The following is a 10,058-nucleotide window of genomic DNA, read 5'->3' on the forward strand; positions in this document are numbered from 1 at the left end:
AGGCCTGTGAGCTTACTGGGGAGAGGGCAACAGCAATGCCCTGGAGAGATGCACCTTAGGCTCTGGGCATTCCTCACAGCTCAGGGTGAGGACAGAAGCTTCCCCCATGGTACTCTGCAGCACTGTGTTAATTTGTCCCAGATCTGTCCTCCAAATTGGCCTGTTGGCCTTTCCTAACCTTTTTACCCTCATATGTTCATGTTCTAGCAAGTTCTCCCTTCCCTGTCTTCTCATTGCTTTATGTCCCCGCCTATCCACCCTGGCATTCCCTATTAGTCCCTTTTCCTGTGTACCACCCCTAAACCCTGACATCCCTGATGCTCTCCTCAACCCCCTCTGTTCCTGTATTTATACCCTAAACCCTCCTTTGTCTTTAACCCCCAGACCCCTTGACCGCCAGATAAACCCTCGCTGGAGCTCCATGCCTGGGCCCTCCCGTGTCCTCACTGCTGAGCAGCTCCGTGTGTGTGTGTGTTTGTGTGTGTGTGTGTGTGCTGGGCTCCCGTGGCTCCTACCCGTGAGCACAAAACACTCCCAGGGAAAGTTGTGCCCGCCACCACCACAGACTGACAGTGTCCCTTGGGACCAAGAGGCCTTTGTGACACTCTGGGAGCAAGGAGAGCATTGCTGACCTGCCAGACATCATGGAACCAAGGATCCACTGTGACACTGCAGGGCCTTGGGGGACCACGGTGACATTGTGACACTGCAGGGCCCAAGGATCCAAGGGATTTTGTGATACCAAGGGGTCCCATGGAACCAAAGGGACATTGTGACACTGGGAGGCCTCATGGAATCATGGAGACCATTGGGACACTCTGGGGCCTCATGGAACCCTGGGGACGCCAAGTTGGCTGGGAGTGTTAGTCTGCTGGAGGGTAGGAGGGCTCTGCACAGGGCCCTGGCCAGGCTGGATCCAGGGCCCAAATCCAACAAGGTGAGGTTTAACAAGTCCAAGTGCCGGGTCCTGCACTTTGGCCACAGCAACCCCTGCAGTGCTACAGGCTGGGGAGAGAGGGGCTGGACAGCAGCCAGGCAGAAAGGGACCTGCAGGGACTGATGGACAGCAGGCTGGACATGAGCCAGCAGTGTGCCCAGGTGGCCAAGAAGGCCAATGGCTCCTGGCCTGGATCAGGAATGGTGTGGCCAGCAGGAGCAGAGCTGCTGTGCCAGCACTGATCTGCCCCAGCTCTGCACACAGACAATGCTGCTGCAGCTCCAGAGAAGTCAACAAAAGCACATCTCTGCAGAAAACTCTGCTGAGAGATCCTTTAGTTCCTTTAAAGCCACTGAGAGTGCAGCCCCTCATTGACACAGTCTGTGGGCACAAGGAAGGTGGAAAGAAGCAAAATGAGAAATGGCACATGGAATGGCTTTCCTTTGTGGACAAGATTAAGAAATAAAACAAAGAAAAAGAACCTCCAAAATGAAACCAACAAGAAGTATCAAAAATTACTTTTATTACAAGTGATTTGCAGAAATTGGCCAGGCGTTTAATGTCCCTGGAAGCATCCAGTCATCAGTCTCCTCACTGCAGCCTTGAGCTCCTGGTTCCTCAGGCTATAGATGACGGGGTTCAGGGCTGGAGAAACCACTGAGTACAGAACTGACAGGGCCAGATCCAGGGATTGGGAGGACATCGAGGGGGGCTTGAGATTGCCAAACGCTGCAGTGCTGAGGAACAAGGAGACCACAGCCAGGTGAGGGAGGCAGGTAGAAAAGGCTTTGTGCTGTCCCTGCTCAGAGGGGATCCTCAGCACAGCCCTGAAGATCTGCACATAGGAGAAAACAATGAACACAAAACATCTGAGTCCTACACACACACTAACAGCAAGAAGCCCAAGTTCCCTGAGGTAGTATTTGGAGCAGGAGAGCTTGAGGATCTGGGGTATTTCACAGAAGAACTGGCCCAGGACATTGCCATGGCACAGGGGCAGGGAAAATGTATTGGCTGTGTGCAGCAGTGAATAGAGAAAGGCACTGGCCCAGGCAGCTGCTGCCATGTGGGCACAAGCTCTGCTGCCCAGGAGGGTCCCATAGTGCAGGGGTTTGCAGATGGACATGTAGCGGTCTTAGCACATGATGGTCAGGAGGAAATACTCTGCTGAGATGAAGAACATGAAGAACAAGACCTGTGCAGCACATCCTGTGTAGGAGATGTTCCTGGTGTTCCAGAGGGAATTGTGCATGGCTTTGGGGACAGTGGTGCAGATGGAGCCCAGGTCGCTGAGGGCCAGGTTGAGCAGGAAGAAGAACATGGGCGTGTGCAGGTGGTGGCCGCAGGCTACGGCACTGATGATGAGGCCGTTGCCCAGGAGGGCAGCCAGGGAGATGCCCAGGAAGAGGCAGAAGTGCAGGAGCTGCAGCTGCCGCGTGTCTGCCAGTGCCAGCAGGAGGAAGTGGCTGATGGAGCTGCTGTTGGACATTTGCTGTGGCTGCACATGGGCACCTGTTCATGGAGAAAGGACAGGGACAAGTCAGGAGAGGATGCTTGCAGCCAAACCTGGGCCATTCCCTGCAGGCTGTCCTGCTGGGACTCACCCACCCTTGTTCCTGCTCTGGGAAAACCTTCACCCAGGTCCCTGCCTGAGCTCCAGTTGTGCTGGCTGAGTGTGCCAGGAGCAGCCAGGCCTGTGTGTGGGGGCACTCAAGGAGCCATCCCTGCCCTACTGCCATGGGTTTGTGGCCATGTGGCAGAGGGACAAGGCTGGATATTCAGGAGTTGTCAGGGGAATTGCTCATACTGCAGAAGGGTTTGGTACCATCTGCACTACCATGTCTGGAGGACATGGACAGCAGGGAAAATATGTAGGGAATGTTTTTCCTACCCACACACCATTGCTGGCTCTCTGAGGTCAGAAATCCCCAGCATTCCTGCTGCACTCAGAGTTTGGCACTGAGAGATGTGAGAGGCAAAGGATTCCTTGTGGCTGAGAGAAGGTGACGGACTGGATGGGCTTGTTACCCCACCTGCAGAGGTGATGCTGCTGCTGCTGCCCAGGGCTGAGGAGTGGCTGAAGGCCCTTTGGGAGGCTCCCAGCAGAGACACTGACCACCCAAAGTCACAGTTCTGGAGTCTCTGTAAATGTTCAAACATTCCTTTGATGATCCCTTCAACTGCCTTGAAAAACTTTGGTGTCTTCTTCTGACTTTGACTCTGGGAAAAGTTTTTGCAATTTCCTCTCAGGCCCTGAGGTTCCAGGTCTTAGCTCCAAATGCACCACGGGGCTCATTAGGATCAAGCAAGTCCTGAAAAACCATGGCTCTGCCTTGATTTCCCTCTGCTCTTGCCCAGTTCATCAGGAAGTTTCTGTAGTGGTTTTGGTTCAACATTTTGAGATTTTTCGGCCAATGCTTCAATTAGTGTGGTAGGTTCAGTGCTGGCTAATTACCAGTGCACTCTCTAGAATATACTTACTCATTTCCTGCTGTGAGGTAGGATTAGGAGAAAGGCAAAGTGGCCTCAAGCTTTAAGAGTATAAAGAAAAGTTTATTAACAGTAACTAAAAGCAAGAGTAATAAGGATCAGAACAAAACTTTCAGAACCCATCCCCTCTCTCTACAAAATCTTCTTTCTTACTGACAATGTAAAGAGACAAAACCTAACATTTTCAGTCAGTTTTCTACCTCTATAATAGTCTTTCTTCAGTTCACTTAGGGAGAGAAGTCCTTCTTGTTAATGTTATGGAGACTTCTCCACAATAAAATAGTTATCTCATGTCTTTTCATTACCATGAATAGCAGCTATCTGGAAGAATCTGCCTTCATGAAGTCCCTTCCATTTTTTCAGTTTTCCCACAGCTGTGTTTAGGGGCCATGTCCATTTATGAGGTATTAGTTTCAAGATGATCTGTTTAAGAGTAAATGTTCTCTTCATCTATTTCTGAAATCATCTTCATCTCTGGGAACAGAGGTCTTCTCTCCCTGAGGACACAGGGTCTCATCACTTTACTCTGTTTCTCTGTTCAAACTTCTCATGGGATCACAGCTACTTCAATCTTTGCTTACTTTAGCATGGAGGCCTTTGCTGAACAAGTAATCTCCCCATAATTTTCCCTTAAAAGAGAGTCTGATGTATCAATGACATCCTTCTCCATAGCTTTACCAGAGGATTTCAGCCCTAAGATCAAGGCATCTCCTCATCCCTCCAATCTGGGACTCAACTTCCTCTTCAGTGACCTCTGTGTGTCCATGCTGCTCCTCTGTGTGCCTGCCCTGTGTCCTTTTCTCTCACTGGAGGGAGGATGGCAGCACTGGCAGAGTCAATATCTGCCCGGGGCTGCAGATGGTTCCGTTAGCCCAGCCAGGCTCATTAGCCAATTCTAATTTTGGCCATGGTTCCGGGACATGAATACCAGTTGTTTGTCATAGGAATGAAGGAACAGAGTGTCACTATTTTAGGGGCAGATGAGAGGTGACCACAAGAGGACAAAGCCAGCCAGAGCTGCCAGATTTTGTTCTGAGAGAGACCCTTGAATATCAGAAATTTTTTAGGCAGAGTGTCAGTTTTGGCAATGGGCATCTGAAAAGAAAGACTGTTCTTTTCCATACAAAGGAAAGCACAGAGCTCCAGTGCTCCAGGAGCTGATGAGAGGCAGCCCTTGACATTCCAAGGTCAGCCAGACCTGTCAGGTGGCCCCTGGCAGGCCAAGTCAGCTAGACCTGTTCCATGTTCCCTCGCTTCCATGGGGCCCCACAGTGTCCCAATGGTCCCTGGCTTCCAGGAGGCCCTGAGGTGTCACAATGTCCCCTTGGTGACACCAGGCCCTGAAGGGTGGGAATGGTCTCCATGGTTCCATCAGGCCCCACAGAGTCACAATGGTCTCTGGGTCCATGAAGCCCCGTGGTGTCACCATGGCCCCTTGGTTCCATGGGCTCCAGTGGTGCCACAATGATCCCCTTGGTTCCATGAGGTGCCCACAGTGTCACAGTGATCTCCATGGGAAGGAAAGAACCGAGCCCCAGTGTGGCAGGGGCAGCCAGCAGAAGCCAAGGCCAGCCAGACTTTATGGTACTGGCAGATTTTGGCTGGAAGCAACCCTTGGATATAAGGAATTTTAGAGGTGGAATCTCACTTTCACACATGGAGTAGAATGATGTGTTTTTTCCAAAGGAAGGAATGGACAGAACACCGGTGTTTGAGGGACAGATGAAAGGCGGACACCAGAGGCCTAAGGTCAGCCAGATCTCTCTGTTCTGGTAACTTTTGCCTGGGAGCAACCCTTGGATATAGGGAATTTGGGAGGTGGACAACAAATTCCAGCCATTCCTGCGTAGATAAGAAGGACCTTTCTTTTCCATAGGAAGGAAAGCACAGAGCCCAAGTGTTTCAAAGGCAGAAGCAGAAAGAGGTGGCTCCTGGGAGGCTCAGCCACCAGACCTGTTCTTCCTGGCAGCTTTTGTCATGGAGGAATCATTGGATATAGGGAATCTGGGAGGAGGAATCTCTATTTTGACCACAGTCACCTTGAGAAGAAGGACAATTCCATTCATGAGAAGGAAAGCACCAAGCCCCAATGTTTGGAAAGCAGATGAGAGATGACCCCTTAGAAGCCAAGGGCAGCCAGACCTGTCTGTCCTGCATCTTTCACTTAGCAGCAATCCTTGGATGTACTGTCTTGGAGGATGAATCCCGGTTTTGGCCATGGCCCACGGAGGAGAAGGAGAGTTCTCTCCCATCGGAAGGAAAGCCCAGAGCCCCAGTGCCTCAGGACAGATGAGAAGCAGCCCTCGACATGCCAAGGTGGTCAGGTGGTCCCCAGGAGGCCCAGCCAGCCAGACCTGGTCTGTGTTCCCTTGGTTTGGTGGTGATGCCTTGAGAGGCTGCCTAGAACAGAGCTAGGCAGTGTTAAAGGAATAAAGCAGGTATTTATTAAAAGGCCTTCAAGGGATACACCTTTGGCAGTACAAGAGCCTGGCCCTGGCTCCATCCTAGATGGAATCCAGGTCACGAGTTTTCACTGGGGCAAACAGGGAGATTTGGGCTGGCAGGATGTGTAAAACAATCTCCTGTGATATCTACTTGTTCTCACACAGAGCACTTGGCTGCAGGGACACATTCCCATCGTTCCTGCCCAGGTTTTAGGATTCAAACACTGCTGTCCTTCCCAGGAGCTGTTCCTTCAGCTGCCTCGGGAGGCCTTTTGGCCTCTGGAGCCACACTCTGGCTCCATTATTAGCACTGCTGGATCCAAACCCTTTATCTCCACCAACAGCAGTGATTTGAGGTGGATCTCCTTTTTTCCTAATTGTTTTAAACCCTGACAATATCAATAATTGTGCTACCCTGTCATGGGGTTGAATAATCCCATCTTGTTCACTATTCTTTAACCAAATTACTTTAATTTCTCCTTGATAATCTGCATCAGTTCCTCCTCCCATGACATGAGCACTTTGCAAGGCCAAGCTCCAGAGACCAGTTACCAAAGTGTCCTGGAGGAATCTGGATTCCTGTTCCTGCATTGTTAACTCTCCTTTGCTTCTGATTTATCCTAACTAATTCCAGTGGATGAAGGTCCAGTTCTGCAGCCTCTGGGCTGGCCCTGCCAGGGCCATCACACCCAGAATAATTTCCCAGGCAGTCCCAGTATCACTGCCCAGGGCTGTATTTGCACACTGGGAGCAGCCGTGCACAGCCAGGAGGTTTCCATTTCCCCAGGGGCCATTGTTAAGGGCATGGAGCACATCTGGAGATGGGTTCTCCATGGGGACAGGTTCCCAGCACTCATTCTTTAACTGCTCTTTGAACAACCCCTTCTCCGCCTCCTCCTCCTCGTCCTCCTCCTCCTCCTCCTCCTTCTCCTCCTCCTCCTCTTCGTCCTCCTCCTACTGGTCTTCCTCATCCTCCTTGTCCTCTTGCTCCTCCTCATCCTCCTCCTCCATTTACTTGTCCTCCTACTCCTCCTCCTCCTTCTTCTCCTCATCCTCGTCCTCCTTGTCCTGCTCATCCTTATCCTCCTCGTCCTCATCATCCTCCTCCACATCCTCATTCTCCTCCTCTTCCTTCTCCTATTCCTCCTCCTCCTCATCTTCCTCGTCCTCCTCCTCCTTGTCCTCCTTGTCCTCCTCATCCTCCTTGTCCTGCTCATCCTTGTCCTTTTCCTCATCCTCGTCCTCCTCCTCCTTGTCCTCCTTGTCCTCCTCATCCTCCTTGTCCTCCTCATCATTGTCCTTTTCCTCATCCTCATCATCCTCCTCCTCATCCTCCTCATCCTTATCCTCCTCCTACTCCTCATCGTCCTCTTCCTCATCCTCATTCTCTTCTTTCTCCTCCTCCTCATCTTCCTCCTCCACTTCCTCCTCGTCCTCCCCATCCTGCTTTTCCGCATCCTCCTTGTCCTTCTCCTCCTGGTCCTCTTCATCCTTGTCCTCCTCCTCCTCCTCCTCATTATTCTCCTCCTTGTCATCCTCCTCCGTGTCCTCCTTGTTCTCCTCTTCTTCATCCTTTTCCTCCCCCTCCTCCTCCTCCTCCTCCTTCTCCTCCTCCTCCTCCTCCTCCTCCTCCTCCTCCTCCTCCTCCTCCTCGTTCTCCTCCTCTTCCTCCTCATCCTCCTCATCATCCTCTTTGTCCTTGTTCTCTCTCTTCCTCCTCCTATTCCTCCTCCTCATTTTCCACCTCCTCTTTGTCCTCCTCCTCATCCTCCTCCTCCTCATCATCCTCGTCCTCGTCCTCCTCCCCCTCCTCCTCCTCTGAGTGTGGTTCTCAGGATTCAATGACTCTAGGATTACAGGAACCTGGAACTCTGGGATTCCATGGCTCTGTGACCCCATGGATGGATTCAGGACTGTCTCCAAGGTCACAGGGGAACGTTGGTGCCAGCGGGAGGGGCTGCAGTGCAGGGGCACCAACAGCTGAGAGGCGACTGCAGCTGCTGCTGCTGCTGCTGCTGCTGCTGCTGCTGCTGCTGCTGCTGCTGCTGCTGCTGCTGTTGGAGGTGCTGCTGGCAGGGGCAGTGCCCTGGTGTGGCTGAGCATTGCCATCTCAGCCTGGGAGCTCCTGGGAGCTCAGGACAGAGCCAGGACTGACCTAGGCTGGCAAAGCACTTGAGGACAGACACAGAGAATGGAAAGTGCCCACAGAGTGGTTTCGAGCAGGTCTGTGGTAAGGAGGAGGGAGGGAGGATGAATCCCCTGCCCAAGGCTGCCAAGGGAAGGCTTTGGGAGGGAAAGGAAGCCTTGACCTGACACTAAGCCCTTCAAGGTCTCATTTGCCCATGCTGAGCAGGATTTCATCAGGCTTTGTCTCAAGTCAGTGGCAGGGACAGAAGTGGTGGGAGCAGCTGGAAAGCAAGGCCGTGTATTCCCTCCCCCCAGCCCATTTGGGAACATCTGGGCAAGGTCTCCATTGTCTACCTGCAGCCAGCTTGGGCGCCCTTCCTCTCCTCCTCCTGCTTGGGGGACTGGGCTTGGTTTCTCCTGCCATCTACAATGCTGAGCTTCTTTCTCCTCAGACCCAGCTGCTCAGGTTTGTGTCCCTGTGTCTCACACTTCCTCCTCTTCCTCCTTATCACATACTCATGGAGCCTCTTTGGGCAGCTGGACTGGAACTGGCAGCAGCAGGTGAGCCCTGAGGAGCACCTCTGGCCTCCAGCCTTTCTGCAGGGCTGGCCAGAGCCTTCCTGCCAGGGGCGAGCCTCTTTCCTGTCTCTTCCCGAGGCAATATAGTCTGGATCTTGGCTCTGTCTTCCTTTCTTTGTCTTTCAGGGAAGGATCAGCCATGGCTGAAGGAATCTTCCATAGGTACCTGGTGCTGATGGCCATTGTCAGCATCAACCAGCCCCCTGGAAAAAATGGGATTTCTCCTGAGGACGACAAAGGAATTGCCCAGAGGATGAAGGAGCAGGAGGTAACCCTTCGGCAGCATCAGCTGCACTTGGAGGAGGAAATTGCAGACCTGGAAGCCAGACAGGAGTGTCTGGCATGGCCTTTGTGGGAACTGGAGGAAAGATCCATTGTCACACATGCACGGTGGTTTGCTTGGCTGTCCCTGCCACATTCATGATCTGGAGGCAGCGTAGCAATGGAGCCAGAGGGGAGCACAGAGAAGAAAAGACTGACCCGGGGCTCCTGGGGAAATCCTGGAAAGGAGTGGCCTTCCTGCCAAAGCCCTTGTGCTGCTCAGGGCCATTTGCATCTCCATGGGCAGAACTGGAGGATATCTTCCAGCATTTGTGGATAGACTTGTTGAATTACCTCTGTTCAAACAAAGGGGAACTGAAGAGGATTCTTTCAAAGTGTGACTCCTCCCTATTCCATCAGCAATAGTCTCACAGGATTTATGGGTCAGGAACATGTACAACACATGGCAGGGAAGCTGGGCAAGCAGTGAGTGCTGTACCAGCAGGGCCAGAACGGCGCAAGAGCCAGCGCCAAACAGGCTGAGGCAGCCAGGCCAATCCCATCTTTCCAGGGCTCTGGGCTGAACACACAGCTTCAATAACATCAGGTGCTCTCCCCACAGAGCCTTCTGCAGAGCTCTGGGTGAGGACTGCCAGCTTTCCTCTTTATTTTGTATCAATGTTCTGGTTTGAAAGAAAAACCAGTGAGAGACTGTAAGTCAGAAATACAATGTATTGGGAAAAGAGAAAAAAACCCAAAAATATCTGCAATAATACAAAAAGAAGACCACTGACAAAGTCAGAATACAACCTAACACCCCTCTGGCCAGCATGCTGGTAGCAGTCCAAATTGGAGTGGCTGCAGTTCTCTTGGATTGGTAGATGTGGTTGCTGTGTCTTCTTGGAAACCTGTGGAAAGACTGCCTCTCTGTCTAGAAAGTCCCGGTTTTATCCAGGTGGGAATGCCTAGCTGCTCCCCCCTGGCTGGAGCATCTCACAATTGGCTGATGTTATTCTGAGTCACGAGGTGTGTCCTTGATCACCTGTTGAACAGAACTGTCTCCTGGAGAGTGTCTCTGAGCCATGAGGCAAGACATTGATGGGCCATTAACAGGAGTTAAGGAAAACTGCCCAGAGGCAGCTCCTACTCAGATGGTAATAAGAAATATCTTGGTGCTCCAATCTTGGACAATCAGAAAAGGAAATTTTTCTCTCGTTTTA

The 10,058-nt window shown here is 51.9% G+C and overlaps 1 pseudogene; it reads right to left on the bottom strand.

The window, feature by feature from the left end:
* Positions 1-1,493: 1,493 nt before the first annotated feature.
* Positions 1,494-2,426, bottom strand: LOC144247623 (olfactory receptor 14J1-like; annotated as a pseudogene).
* Between the last annotated feature and the right edge of the window lie 7,632 nt (positions 2,427-10,058).

This window comes from Lonchura striata, chromosome 29, assembly GCF_046129695.1.
Source record: "Lonchura striata isolate bLonStr1 chromosome 29, bLonStr1.mat, whole genome shotgun sequence".
Taxonomy (NCBI): Eukaryota; Metazoa; Chordata; class Aves; order Passeriformes; family Estrildidae; genus Lonchura; species Lonchura striata.